This window comes from Sinohyriopsis cumingii, chromosome 9, assembly GCF_028554795.1.
Source record: "Sinohyriopsis cumingii isolate HCF-2022 chromosome 9, ASM2855479v2, whole genome shotgun sequence".
NCBI lineage: Eukaryota > Metazoa > Mollusca > Bivalvia > Unionida > Unionidae > Sinohyriopsis > Sinohyriopsis cumingii.
Genome location: NC_142969.1, coordinates 54348405 through 54364829, shown reverse-complemented (window position 1 = coordinate 54364829; position 16425 = coordinate 54348405). Strand labels below are relative to the sequence as shown.

The following is a 16425-nucleotide window of genomic DNA, read 5'->3' as shown; positions in this document are numbered from 1 at the left end:
ATTTATCATGTCATAAGGATAGTGGCCACCAGATCAAGACATATTTATAGGTCATATCAAAATGAGTTCTTTCCCTGATTCAGAACAAAGGACATGATAACCAATATGAGCCCTGCACTTGATCAAATGGAGCAGCCTGAAATGGCCTAAAATACTGAATAAAAATCACCAACACCTGACTGGTAGTCTGTTTGGTAATGTCTTTTTTATCTTATCAAGATGTGAACGGCATATGAACAGATGACAAGTTTATGTATGTCTGTAATCGGCATTCAAGAAATGGAACCGATACGTCACACATAAAACAACAACACCCTAATACTGAGAGATCTTCTAAAGATGAAAAGATCATCAAGTTGAAATGTGTGTTGATAAATTATTGTATTGTAGGCTGCGAATCAAGAACTGTATCGATACACTGCATCCTAATGATCACTTACACATGGTTTAGCAATGATTGAGAAGGAGAAACACAACTGCTAAAACGTTTTTTGGCCAGCTGAAATCATATCGCATTATCTACATACACTGCAATAATATAAATTACTGCATCAATATTGACCGTTACCAAGATGACCATTTTTAAAACCCACTTGATTCCAACTGTAAGACGGATCTGCTGAGGCTGCATATTTTATCAAGACATACCAAAATGCTCACCAGCTGTATCCCTCTTACTTAGTAACAAAATAAGATTCATTTTGTGTTTGGCCAGATATGACACAATATATTCAGTTTAAAGATAAGTAATTCAAAACTTTGACAGAACAACGATGTTGACATACATGTGCGGCAATAGTTATGCTATAGAAACGGAAGTAAACACTGCAAAGTTGTTATTTATTACTTTCACCTTGCAGGTAAAGCTGAAGTGAGTCCATGCAACGCTCTTCGCCTGCCTATTCAGCGTAAGATCTGGTTCTAGCGTAAGATCTGGTTCTGGCTTATTCTAGTGATTATCATTATTAAATCACATATTCATTTGGTATGGTGTTCATAATAAAAAGTAATATTTGGATTGTCATTATTGTTATGGGGTTAATGCCATTTCTTCAGCACAAGATAAGCTATACATGGAGGCCAGTATATTTGGTGGAAGGAGAACTTGGGAAGAACGACCTACCCACAGGAAGCTACTGGCAACCTTTCTCACATACCAATGATGGCTCAGCCAGAGACTTGAACCCACATGGAAAGAGGTGAGATGTCAGTGATCTGTAAGGGCAAGCACCTTAGACCTCTCAGTCACCCAGAGCCCTCAATAATATTTGGAGTAACATAAACAGAACCACAACCCCAGTGCAATCAATAGATTGTTCGGGTTAAAATACTCATTACATCACAGAAGGCATGTAACCATTATATACATGACATTTACATAGGAAATGCTGCCCATGGAGGGAGGGTGGTGGTAGTGATTGGAATTGTTGCCGTAAACAGGTGACAACTGAGTAAAAGTGACTGTTTGGGGGAGGTTTAACTTTAGATTACAACTGAAAGTACAATTTCTCAAACCTTTAATTTTGTGGTCTCATTCTTTTTGTACTATATATATATATATATATATATATATATATATATATATATATATACACACACACACACACACACACACACAGAGTTTACATAGTTTTGATCATGTTATAACAAATTATGTGTTTCATAGGTCTATATATAAATGTAGATTATTATTAATGTTCAAGGGAAAACTTGTACTATTCCTGCATTCAAGGGAAAACTCGTACTGCCGCTGTATTCAAGGGAAAATTCATACTGTCCCTATAGCCATGATCAAGTATAGCATCTTGTATTCATGGGAAAATTCATACTGTCCCTGTATTCAAGGGAAAATTTATACTGTTCCTATAGCCATGATCAAGTATAGCATCTTGTATTCAAGGGAAAATTCATACTGTCCCTGTATTCAAAGGAAAATTTATACTGTCCCTGTATTGAAGGGAAAATTCATACTGTCCCTGTACTGAAGCCAAAATTCATACTGTCCCTGTATTCAAAGGAAAATTTATACTGTCCCTATATTCAAGGGAAAACTCATACCATCCCTGTATTCAAGGGAAAATTCATACTGTCCCTGTATTCAAGGGAAAATTTATACTGTCCCTATATTCAAGGGAAAATTCATACTGTCCCTGTATTCAAGGGAAAATTTACACTTTCCCTGTATTCAAGGGAAAATTCACCATCCAGGATTTCATGATCAGATATAGCATCTTGTTTTCAAGGGAAAATTTACATGTATACTGTCCCCGTAATCAGCCAAGAATAGTCATGTGTTGTACTAAATGATGCCAAATCCAGTCTGCCTGGTTCATAACCGGTTGAATATAACATGAGGATAAATATAATGCAACAGATTAATGTAATGGTTTGTTAATCAGAGATTCAATGCTAGAGCCTGGGTGGCTCAGTTGATGGTGTGTCCCTTGACAAGAAACATCACCCCAATGGCCTTGGCACATAATTACTCCAGCATGTTGATATGACAATAAAACTTTTAAAAATACAGCCACATTCACTGCTGTTATGGATAACAAGCCCTTTCAAACTTGAAAATGAAACCTATGGTCATTATATATGTAATAAGCAATTTAGAAATAGACACAAGTTCAATTCAAATAGCCCAGCCTTGTCTACCTTTAATCGGATTCCACAGCTTGCATAACATAAGTTTTTGGAAGACAGCATGGCCCACCAGTACATCAGTATCAACCACTAACATCTGGCAACGAACAAACTGTTCCAATTTCTAGCTAGCCAGACATTTGATGACAAGGCCAAACTGTTCCAATTTCTAACGATTGCTGTTGGTATCCCAGTGATCACAACCAAACTCTGTGGTTGGCTTGCATACATGCAAAATGGTCAGTACATTTGTGTTTATTGATTATTTAACTTTAATGCCATTTTGGTACAGATGGTGGAGGAAGAACCTGGGAAAACTGCAGTAAGAACCAATGACCCAAAGGAAGTTACTAGCATTCTGTTCAAGCCTAGTTAAGATGGCTGCCATATTTTTTACGCCATACCAACATCGCTTTTAAGTAGGACCATCTAGATATCACAAGTCTTGTAGTAAAAATCTCATTCTGATATAGCCATCCATTCAGGAGTAATAGTGGCAGCAAGACTTTCAAGTTTGCCACTGTGGCAGCCCTATTTTTAATATTAGGACCAACTAGACATCACAAGTATTCTTTTAATAAAAACCCCATGTTGCTACCATCTTTAGACAGAGTAGCGATTACAAACATTTTTAAGATGACCATTCTGGTGGCCATAATGGAAAACAGATTGGCACCATTTTCATTTAGAACCAACTAGAGATTATATTAAATCTTTTAGTGCAAACATGTTGATTGACGATCCACTGAGGAGGAGTAGCAATAATAAGAATTTCAAGATGGCCCCTATGGTGACCATATTGGATGTCGAAGCCACTATGCTAACTATACTGGCTGTCCAAGCCCTTGCGGTGACTATTATCATGTGTCCAAACAGACCATGGGATGAATGCATGTGTAAAGTTTCATGGCATTCTTCCATGTAGTTTAGGAGGAGCAGCAATAACAAACTTGTGCAAACAGAAGGATGGATGTTGGATGCCAGACTACTAAGGGACAACATACCTTCATGTAAGCACTTTTGGTCTATGACCCGTCAAGCTAAATATAGTGTCAATTAAATCAAACCCTGAACCAAATAATCTGATATGCTAAACTTGGTTCCATACCCTGAGAGTCTGTCACCTGTTCCACTTACACAGAGTAAATCATTCAAACTGCCATAAAATATATTTCCATTATATGTTTATATCAACATGGTTATCTATATCATGACATGGAAAAAGAAATTACACCCCAACAGCTGAAATGGACTGGTATGGAAGGCTACCATTCCCATAACCCTTGGAAATCTCATGCTCTAGCACATGAGTTGCCATGGCTATACTTAAAAACTGAATAATACATTAAAATTGCTGTTAAAACCAATAAAACGTATCCCACCACTAGCCTCAGCCAGAACTCCTGTACGCTTATTGATTTCAGAAAGTACTAGGAGGAAGAACTGTAGATCTATTCAGCAGATACTGAATAACATCTCACATTTCAACATGACAATAGACCAGTCAAATAAGATCAATTTAGGGCTATTTTTGGAACATCAATTCCACTCAAGTGTACAATCCCTCAGTCACATTCTTAATAAATGACCCATCCCAGCTTGAATTCAGCTATTACATATTCAAATAAAGCCATTTCTGGTTCAAACACTGGAACAGCTGGATGAGTGACATATTTTGCTGACTTGTTTTGCTATCTCACCATGTTTATACATACATGTACATAACCAGACTACAATACTGTAATACAGAAGATGGTTTTTGTTGTTGTGGGGTTTAACGCCATTTTTCAGCACACAATAGGCTATGCATGGCAGCCAGTATTAATGGTGGAGGAAGAACCCGGGAATAACTACTGACCCATGAGAAGCTACAGGCAAACTTTCTCACTTACCCATATTGTACAGAAGATGGTTCTGCTTTCGCAAATAAAAAGGCCATTTCACACTTAAAGCCTAAATTGGTTCAGTGAGTGTTCATGTGGTGGTTGTGGTTATTTTCCGTTAGAGCCCCAACTCCTTTCAAAATTAAAAGGCTAACCCTTTAGGCATAATGAATTGGACTCCATGGATCTGTCACTGAATGTTGGTCCATAAATAACATGCACCCAACTGATTTTTTACATAAACACTATCCCCACCCCCATCAGTAAATACAACATTGAGTGAAAAAACTAGTCTACCCCAAAAGACTCCTTCAGTAATCCTGCATACTTCGGGCTTATGCAGACTGAAAAAATACAGTCCTATTTAAAGCCTGTCCATGAGTCAGAGAATATCACTGTAGCAACCACTCTATAACATAATTAGGGTAGTAGCTTGAATAGAGTGGACTAAAATATACAGGAAATAAGATCTGGACAAAAATTATAAACAGTCTGTTTTGAAAGGAGGTGACACTTACATAAAGACTGCATTATATTTTGCTTAACCTAATTTGCTTAGCATTGCTCCAATCTTTGCTGCCTTGCCCAAGTTGTGAATGTAACAATTCTGGCTGACTTGTTTTGCTTGCTCATGTTTTCCCCCAACATACCCCCAGTAGTTAATATAACTATACAGCTAAAGAAACTGAGTGCTAATGATACAGTTTATCTCTACCAGGATTTATTAGTGTCCATCAGCCATTTATAAACATTAATTAAATTACAGAAAATAAGTTTAGACTACAGTGATGCTGAAAATTACATTTTTTTCTCTTCACTTTTTAATGTATAATCTTTTCAAAATTAGAATTTTATGTTTTAATTGGTGCTGTATCCATCCAACTGCACTGAGCGACCTAACAACCAAGACAGCACATAAAAGAAAAACAAGTAAAATTTAATATTCTTTCCTAAGACATCAAAGTATAAGTACTATAATGAGTTGCTAAAACCAGAAATAAATTTGGTCCTTGTATTAACTTTTTTTTCTTGACAAAGTAGTTTTTCTTCAAGTCTTCACAAGGTAGCTGGCATCATCATTATCCACTCCCAGTTTTGCCTGCCGAGGGTTGTCAACCCGTTTCGTTCCACATCAACCACTGTCAGATGTAGCTAGCAGGAACACAGTATTTTAAAGGAATGTCCTATTATAGAGACCAGTCCATAAAATGCAACATGAGGTTTAACTGGATTGGGGGGGGGGGGGGCAGCATCCAATTCGATAGTGGAGCAGTAGATCTATTTCAGCTACATTTATATACCAAACGGTAGATGTGAAACAAAGTGAATCCTCTGGTGTGAACAGAGCTTAAAAAAATACACAAAATAAAAGCCAAACTAGATTTCATGATTCTGGTGTGAACATAGCTCAAGAAATTAATGCAATAAAATCCAGCTAAAGTAAGTGAAGCATTAACTATGGGTCATGGTCACCCACCTTTGTGATACAACTCTTTACCAAGTTTCATTATTCCAGGTATAACAAATTTATACAATGCAAAAATCCAAAGCCAAATGTACATGCTTCACAAAGGTAGATGTAGTACAGTGATTCTCAAACTGTGTGCCGCAAGAGATTTGCAGGTGTGCCGTGGGAGTTTTGAAAAATATTTAAAATTGCTAGCGTTCTGAAACCTTGAACACATTGAAAAATTAAATGGTAAATCAATGCCGTGAAGTTTTTTAGATTTTTTTGGTGCACCGCAAGACAAAAAAGTTTGAGAAACACTGACGTAGTATGTACAACATACATTGACAAAGTTAGCCCACTCCCAGAATTTATGAAATCCATTAAAAAATCTATTGCCTTGGATCTAGGAAGAAAGAATGTTTAAGATTCATGGGCACTGTACATACATGCTTTCACATGTGAGGATGCTGATGCCAAGGCTAATACTGTATCTCCTCTAAATTAAAACTTGCATACTGTAGACTCTTAGCTATTCAAGCACTTATTATTATCCAGATACCTGGTATAATCTGAACCAGTCGTCCGGTCCCAGCTAAATTTGTTTTTTGGTTATATCTGGTGGCCTAGTGGTTTGAGCATCTGCCTTGGATGCGGGATGTCGCTGGTTCGAACCCCTGGCCAAATTATACCAAAGACTTATAAAAATGGTACTTACAGCTGCCTTGCTAGGCACTCAGGATTAAAAGGTACATGTTACTACTGGTTGGCCTTGTGTCAGTATAATGTGACTGGGTGGAACATCATGCTACATGTCTGCAGCATGATGTCCCCATGGTAGACATCAATATAAACTGTCACACTGCAGATATTGTAGCGATACGACTTAAAAATTGTTAAAGCAATGTTAAAAATCAAAATCACACACACACACACACACACGTCTTTTTCACTTCCATTATCCGAACTGAGAATATTCAAGTACACCCTTAGTCAAATTAAAGAAGTAGCCAGAAGTCCCCTGATGCTACTGAAATCAAAATGCAGGATTTGAAGGGTAAACACCATCGCAAGTGGCATGTTTGATTTCTTGAATCATGACATTCAATCAAAAAGTAATCAAAAAAACAGGTTTATTGTTTGTCACTTATCCAATGACTGACTCACCTTTTGATAACCCTATTATTCATTCAGTTAATGGCAGTCATTTTAGCTTATCATGTGCTGAAAAATGGTGTTAACCCCCAAAACAAGCCAATTAGAGCTTTCCAATAGGCCTTAGCTTCTTTTGAGCAGTATACATATTTCAGGCAATCTATTTAAGTCCTCAAAGGGCAGATCATCATTCATCAAGGTGAAGTTCAGTAAGGTTGATTGAACCAAGCTGCTGGGGTGATCAATCATAAAAATCCCTGTGGCAAACTATGTTAATAAATACAGTGTATTCAAATGGACCTGGCTCAGCCAAGTGATCAAGGTAAAGGTTACAAGGGTAAATGAACTGATCATCTAGGGTGATTGATTGTTTGTATATACAGTGTATATAAATATTAATGATGGTGGGCTTTTTCAAAGAAATTGTCAGCCAATAATGCTGCAGCTAAGGAAATAGGTGAATAATGATGAAACAGTGTATACTATATGTATATAATCATTTACATACATGAGGTATCAGTTAAAAAAACTGGCAGACTGTAACACTGTAAACAGGCTGACCTTAAGGGACCAATCAAATTATGGCAGCAAAAAGAGAGCAGAGATGATATCAACAAAAAAAAATGTATGGCTCCAAATCGTTTGAAACAATTTCTCTTCACTAATTCTCTCCACAACATTTGTTTTATTATTTGAAAAAAATGCCCGTAAAATAAAGAGAAAAATTATACCTGGAAAGAAATGTATCCCAACAATGGTCGAATCCTAATAATGTAAATGGACTTGGGCAATGGAAGGAGAAAATACTTGGGGGAAAAAGAAAAGAGATGTAAAAATAACAAATTGTTGGGATAATTCAAAACAAACAGCACACAAAGGCCAGAGTCTGCATGCTAATCCCAGTTTTAAAGCCTTGATGAAAAACCGGAACCGAATCCATGCAGACCTAAAAGCAAGAGTTATGTGTCATTCAGGACAAAAAAACAGAAACTTGCTTTCCAAAACTGAATGCTATGTCTCAACAAAAATGATGAGATCAATACAGCTGCAACTGAGAAAACTACATTTTATATAAAATTTGATGGTAAAAGTTAACTCTGAATATTTACATCCAGCAACTGTTCATATTTAAACAAAATGAAGAATTGTATTACACATGTCTAAATGAAAACAAGAGAGTCCCTCAATATCATATGGACAGACACTAAACAGTTGAAAAGAATCTCCAGTTATTCAGGCCAAAACCATTTCTTCCTTTTAACCAGTTTGAAATCAAATCTGATATTCCTCAGCAATAACATGATTTCAAAATTACCTACTGGATGACAACTTTACACCATTTTCATTTGTGACCAACAAGGCATCATAAGTCTTCAGGTGAACACCCCATATTGATAATATGTTTCGTTTTGGAGAAGCAACAATAACAAGGTTGTCATGATGGATGTCATATGCAATACCAGATTGTCAAAATGGATGTCATACTGGCCATATTCAATTTCAGATTGTCAAGATGGATGTCAAACTGGCCATATTCAATACCAGATTGTCAAGATTGACATCATACTGGCCATATTCAATACCAGATTGTCAAGATGGGTGTCATACTGGCCATATTCAATTTCAGACTGTCAAGATGGATGTCATACTGGCCATATTCAATACCAGATTGTCAAGATGGACATCATACTGGCCATATTCAATACCAGATTGTTAAGATGGATGTCATACTGGCCATATTCAATACCAGATTGTTAAGATGGTTGTCATCCTGGCCATATTCAATATCAGATTGTTAAGATGGATGTCAAAACACCCATATTCAATACCAGATTGTCAAGATAGATGTCATACTGGCCATATTCAATACCAGATTGGCAAGATGGGTGTCATACTGGCCATATTCAATACCAGATTGTCAAGATGGATGTCATACTGCCCATATTCAATATCAGATTGTCAAGATGGTTGTCATCCTGGCCATATTCAATACCAGATTGTCAAGATGGATGTCATACTGGCCATATCCAATATCAGATTGGCAAGATGGCTGTCATACTGGTCATATTCAATACAGATTGTCAAGATAGATGTCATACAGGCCATCTTCAATACTGGATTGGCAACTATTTCTATTTAGTAGTAATAAAAAGATTTTCAAGATGGCTACTTTGACAGTTGTATTAGGAGTCGCATCAAAACTATATTCATTTATGACCAACTAGACATCATAAGAAGTTTATTCGACCACTCCAGTGGCCTAGTGGTGAGAGCACCTGCCTCAGATGTGGAAGGTTTTGGGTTGGAATCCTGGTTTTTCAGTAAAAACCCTTAACTGATTTGGACCACTATGATGGCCTAGTGGTTAGAGCATCAGCCCCAGATGTGGGAGGTCGTGGGTTTGAAACCCAACCAAGTCATACCAAAGACTTCTAAAAATGGTACTAACAGCTGCCTCGCTTGGCACTCAGCATTAAGAGGTTAGTGTTAAGACTGGTTGGCCTGGTGTCAGGATAATGTGACTGGGTGGGACATCATGATACATGTCTGCGGCATGATGCCCCAGTGCTAGAAATCACTTTAAACTGAGGGGGCACCAAGTGGCTGAGTGGTCTAAAGCGCTCTCCATTATGGATCACTGCCATCTCACCTCTGTCTGCGTTTGTTCGAGTCTAAGATTATGCCAATGTGGTTATGTGAGAAAGCTTGCCAGTAGCTTCTCGTGGGTCGGTGCTTCTTCCCGGGTTCTTCCTGCACCAATAATACTGGCTGCCATGCATAGCCTATCATGTGTTGAAAAATAGCGTTAAACCCCACAACACTTTAAACTGCCGAACTGCAGACATCGTAGTGATATGACTGGAAAATTGTTAAAGCTACATTAAAAATATAAATCACACAAACACTTTGCTGATTTGACTATTCAATCACAAATAGTATTAACAAGATTTCAAAATGGCCAATGTGACAAGTATATTGAATGTGTTGCAGGGACAATTTAATTGTTTCCAATTTTTCTTGTCTTGTACACAGTCACAATGATTAGAATCCACATTTCAAGAAACTTGCTGCTACATCAGTATAAAACATACAAGCAGAATCTTTACAGCACACTCACTCCAAACTGCCTAAGGACATAAATGTTTTCTTTCACATTTCTAGCTCCTGCCTATAGAGTACAGAAAACAACAGGCATTTGACCTTATGTAAATTACTAAAGGTACATTTCCAATACTTAGAACAAACTTTAGATGTTAAAATGTTGACAATACTAGCGACATGATAGTTGATTAAGTGGCTCTAATTAGCAATAGTAATTAGTTGTAAAGGAAATATAGATGTCATACTTGAACTCTCACAATCTTTGCCAGTCCTCTACACCTAGCATATTCACATTTTGCTGCAAAGATTGAAAGTGGGTGTGAGTCTGATCAGACACATAGTAAGCATAACAAATCAACTTCTTGACAGCTCATTGAGATATCAAAGGTTTCCCTTGACATGGGAAACATATCTGTATATCATAAACACTGAAGACAGAGAAATATGACACCAGGATGTCTCCTGTGAAGTCTGCCAGGACCAGGATGTCTTGAAAAATAGATGGCAGTGATTATTATCAGTCCAAATTTGATGTAATGAAAAAGCAACCATATGTAGCCTCAAGTTTGTAAGTCTGCTCCACCAGCTGATTTCCCCACCACCATGACAGCTACAACAAATGTCTGAATGTCACCAATGTCGTTAAGTTGTTGTTTAGCAAAATGCCCATGATGATACTGTTATCCCTTCAGGAGGTGTAAGGATATTTTCAAGATGGCCACCACACACTGTATGTTAGGGCAGCACTCTTTTCATTTAGAACAATCTCGACCATGGGATTAATGTGTACATAAAATTTATAGGCATTCCTCCAAGTAGTTTGGGAGAAGTAGTGATCACAAACTTGTGCTAATGGACAGATGGACGAAGACAGACCATCCAATATGCAATGTGACCTTCACCCAAAGACCAAAGGGGAGAGTGTGTTGCTAAATAATCATCTTAGCTTCATAATGATTCATTCCAGGTATGAAGAATATCCATCAAGTGTATAGGAAATATAAGAAAATGAAAGAACTTAAGACCAGTAATGCATTTTCATAGAATATGACCTTGATCCCAAGGTCAAAAGGGTAATATGCATTTCACTGAAATGAACTGTCATAACGTCATAATTCATGCCAAATATGCAGAAAATCCATCTGGGGATTTAGGAAATATGAGCAAATGAAAATCTTTATTGTTGTTGTTGTTGTTGTGGGGTTTAACTCCATATTTCTGCACACGATAGGCTATGCATGGTGGCCAGTATTAATGGTGGAGGAAGAACCCGGAAATCCCAGGGAAGAACCACCGACCCAAGAGAAGCTACTGGCAAGCTTTCTCACATACCCACGTTAGCCGAATCCTAGACCTGAACCCACGCAGATAAAGGTGAGATGGCAGTGATCCGTACCGGAAAGCGCTTTAGACCACTCGGCCACTCAGGGCCCGTTGAAAATCTTTAACAACCTTCCTAAATATTCTATTCTTCATATTAGGCCAAAAGAATATCACTTGATGTTGCATTATATTTAAGGGGCTGTGGGTGGCCAGGCTGTCTAAAGGAGTCACCTTTACTAATCACTATCATCTCACCTATCTTTGTGGGTTCGAGTATCAAGCTCGGTCTAAGTGGGTACATAAGAAAAACTGCCAGTAGCTTCCTGTGGGATGGTATTTCTTCTTGGGGTTTTCACATGTTCTTCCTACTCCAGTTATATAGGCCACTGTTTTACAGCCTATCATGTACTGAAAAATGGTGTTAAGCCAACAACAACAACAACATTGCTGAAAGTATGGGCAACCATATTTCTGCATAGATTGTAAGACAAAACCTGTTTTGCCACTTGACCATGTTACTCAGTGCCTAATGCAGTTTTTTGGGGGGTGGAGTGGGGGTCAGGGATTTGAGCTAGACATTTGTTGAGTTTAGCATTAGTCAGCTTATTTTTCTAAATTTGTCCAAGAATAAATCTGCTCATATTTATGCGCATCAAGGTTATATCCCTGTATCATTCTCAAAAGCAAGAAAATCTGCATAACACCATTTAACTTTTTAAATTTTCTGATGTAAAAAAAATTCAGTGCAAGGTAAATTTAGCAAACATTTTTTTAAATCTTAGTTTTAATTCTATTTTATTTTCTTTTAGACATTTACTTTACCCTAAATATGTATGAAATGTAGGTAATTTCAAGTTGTTAAAGATTATAAAAAGAACAAGAATTTCAAAAGTTATTACAATTTTATTAAATTAATTCATATGAGAATTGGGAAGTCAGCTGCAGGAGACCATGCCTATGAAAAAAGCTGGTGATTTATGTTCGTCTTTTCACTATATTAACCGGTGGCAAAATTACCAGTGTTTTTTGTTGGGGGAATTGAGATCCACTTCAAGGAATGCAGTAAAATTTCATTATATTATGCACATAAACTCATATTTGTAAATATTTTATTGTTTGAAAACATGAAGTTAAATCATATGATTTATAGAATTCAACTGCTTGAGCAAAATGGTGGTGAAATGTAGTGAATGTATACCCGATTCAAATCACAAGGTAAAGTACAACAGGAATTGAATCCCAAAGAAATGGATTAAGATGTCAGGTTCATCAAACTTGTCTCCTTCAAAATCAATGAGTGAGATAATAGTTTGCATGAGTCTAGGTCCTCAGATTTGGAAGAACTTGTCTCCTTCAAAATCAATGAGTGAGATAATAGTTTGCATGAGTCTAGGTCCTCAGATTTGGAAGAACTTTAAATACTGCACACACCCAACTTTGAAATATTAGAGTAGTACCATCTCAAGTGACAAATTTCCTCAATATAAAATAACAGGAGACATTTAAATATCCTGGTTCAACACATAATGTTCAACTTCATTAATGCAATGATCTCGTATTTTAAACTGTTCATTACACTGTGGCATAACATTTTGTAACATTACACAGCAATGCCAGATCCTTATCATTATCCAACAAAATTCATCTTAATTTTGCGTTCATGTGACATGAAATTTATTAAAATGACCGAATAAAAATACAGCATCGCTTACTGCAAGTATATTATTCCAATTCATTTAGTAAATTTTGTATTTAATGAACAACTGTACAACATCTTGTTGACGATATTGGATCCTCTGAAACATTTTCTTCTAGGAAAATTTTGCATATTAGTGTTATGTATAGCTACACACATTCTTTTTAAAATTCCTAGTACATAATTTTATCTCACTGTTGTTATTTTTATTCATGGATGTAAATTGTAGCAATTTTCTTTAGTTAGATTTTGCCTACATGACAGGGTCTATTAACAGCATCAAATTACACAGCGTCTATAAATAGTAAACAGATGCTTGTGTGTTGACAATTAGTGAATTACTGATCTTAATAATAATTGTTGATGACTTTGGGTTATTTTCTCACTGGCTGGTGGGGTTAGGATGGTTCTAGAAGATTGAAGTAATTCCTAATGGATAAGTAGATCATTCAAATATTTATCGAGTAGCATGACCTGTCACGTGCGGTATAATGAGAAATATAGTTGTAATAGAAGACATATATAAAGGAGAGAACTGAGCAGTCAAATTTAAATTTCATTCCTATTTTGGAGTCATTCTTATTCACTGTGCTCTTGGTTGTAACGTCAAGTCTGCAGACATGTTATATGATTACTTAGATATTCTCTGGGAGAGAAAATGTTTGGACTGTTCAGTGGAAATAGAAAATGCTCATTTAATGGGACTATAATGTTATTCTGTAATTTTTGTGAGGTATTCAAAAGAGTTCTGAACGCCATTTTGAAACATCGTGATTCTTGGCTGACCACTACATTTCTGGTTCTGTATTATGGAACGTTTCATTCTTTTGGACTTTCATAGAACTTTTTCAGGATTGTTTGGGATTCACTTCATAATACTAGTTCCTGTGACATTTTCATGTATAACTTTGATAATTTAACTTTTTTGTTAAGTTTTACAAAACTTGTTGGTTTTGCTTCTTTCCGTTACTTAGTTTGTGACCATAGAGTTATAACACAAGTAAATACAAACAAGTGAACTTTTTCTATGATTTTACTCTCCAACAATTGAATAGTGTAGATAATTGCTTTGCAACCAGTTTAAGTGCTTGGAATACAAAATATAGGTCAACGAAGATAAATGTAAAAACATGTTTATATGCAAATATTATTGTAAATACAACATGGTTTAATCCAATATCAGGGAGAGAAGGTTAATTTATACTAATCAAGTAACAAACAAATAAGAAATTGTCAACCATTACAGCTGTAAAGCTCAAGGCATCTCACCTGTGCATTTTGTAACCAGACTACAGCATAGACAACATTTTTAGTAACTACAATACAGCCTGGAAAACATTTTTAGTAACTACATTACAGCATGGACAACATTTTAGTAACTACTACAGCATGGATGACATTTTTAGTAACTACACAACAGCATGGACAACATTTTAGTAACTACACTACAGCATGGACAACATATGTAGTAACTATACTACAGCATAGAAAACATTTTCAGTGCATACTCTACAGCATGGACAACATTTTCATCAAGTACACCATCACTGAACAGTATGGACATTTTTAGTAACTACACTACAGCATGGACAACATTTTCAGCAATTACTCTACAGCATGGACAACACTTTCAGTAAGTACACCTATACTATGGACATTTTTAGTAACTACACTACAACATGGATAACATATTCAGTAACTACTCTACAGCATGGATACCATTTTCAGTAACTACACTACAGCATGGAGAACATTTTCAGTAACTACACTACAGCATGGATACCATTTTCTGTAACTACTCTACAGCATGGGTAACATTTTCAGTAACTACACTACAGCATGGACAACATTTTCAGTAACTACTCTACAGCATGGGTAACATTTTCAGTAACTACACTACAGCATGGACAACATTTTCAGTAACTACTCTACAGCATGGGTAACATTTTCAGTAACTACACTACAGCATGGATACCATTTTCAGTAACTACTCTAAAGCATGGGTAACATTTTCAGTAACTACTTGACAATGTGGATAATGTTTTGAGCAATCAATATAAAACCATTCTAATCATTTGTTTATAATCACCATGTAACCTGTGATGTGTTTTATTACTGTTGCTTTATTGCCCACGAGTTCCAGTTATATTTAAATATAAAACAAAGATTGACTGAAACCAAATCAATATATGTTATGTGCAATTCAATATGGTTTCAGTTACACAGCCCAATATAAAGTCCCCAAGCAATGCAACAAATCTCCATAGGATTGCATGATGTTAGTCTCTCCATATTATGTCTCACAAAATATGTCACTTGCACCCTCCCCCCATAGTGTGTGGGGGGGCACTTTGACTATTTCATTTATCAGAGGTAAGTTAATGATACCACCAAAAAAACAAGGCCAAGAAACATTGAGGCATAAAATATAATGGAGTGGGTACATATGATTTAAAAGCCATTATGATCATATGTGACATGTTCTTTATCCATTAAAATTCAATAAGTGAACTGATACTATTCAACACGAGCATTATATCAATATACTATTCAAGACACGTATTATGATTAAATACCATTCAATATGTATTATGTTTATATACCATTCAATATGTATTATGCTGTCCAATGGTTGAATTGTCTGAAAATTACCATAGAATTTTGCTCAACATTTCAAGTAACAAATGTTAGTCCAAACTTAGAAATAATATTCCCAATTCGACAAATGGAGCCTTTTGATTGATATAATTGTTATTTTAGTAAGACCCAAACTTATGAATGAGAGGCACATTTTTAATCACGTGTACTATGTTAATTGCCACGTTTTGTGTGTGAGTGATTTGGCTTTTTAACGTAGCTTTAAAAAAAATTAAGCCATACTGTCAAATGGCTGCAGTGTGGCAGCTTATACTGATATTTAGCACCGGGGCATCATGTCGTAGACATGTAGCATCAAGTCTCACCCAGTCACAATATCCTGACACCAGACCGACCTTTTAATGCTGAGCACCAAGGGAATACCATTTTGTAAGTCTCTGGTATGACTCGGCCGGGGTTCGAAACCACAACCACCCACAAATGAATTTAGTACCTAGGTTCTAAATTGGTGGTAATATAGCTTATATTAGTAAACATAAATGATATATTTATAAAGAAAGATAATTACATGGGTACAC

At 36.3% G+C, this 16425-nt stretch overlaps 1 protein-coding gene across 2 annotated transcripts in view; it reads right to left on the bottom strand.

The window, feature by feature from the left end:
• Positions 1-16425, bottom strand: part of LOC149791838 (uncharacterized) — a 129202-nt gene that overhangs the window by 46041 nt on the left and 66736 nt on the right. The gene's annotated exons all lie outside the window — the stretch shown is intronic.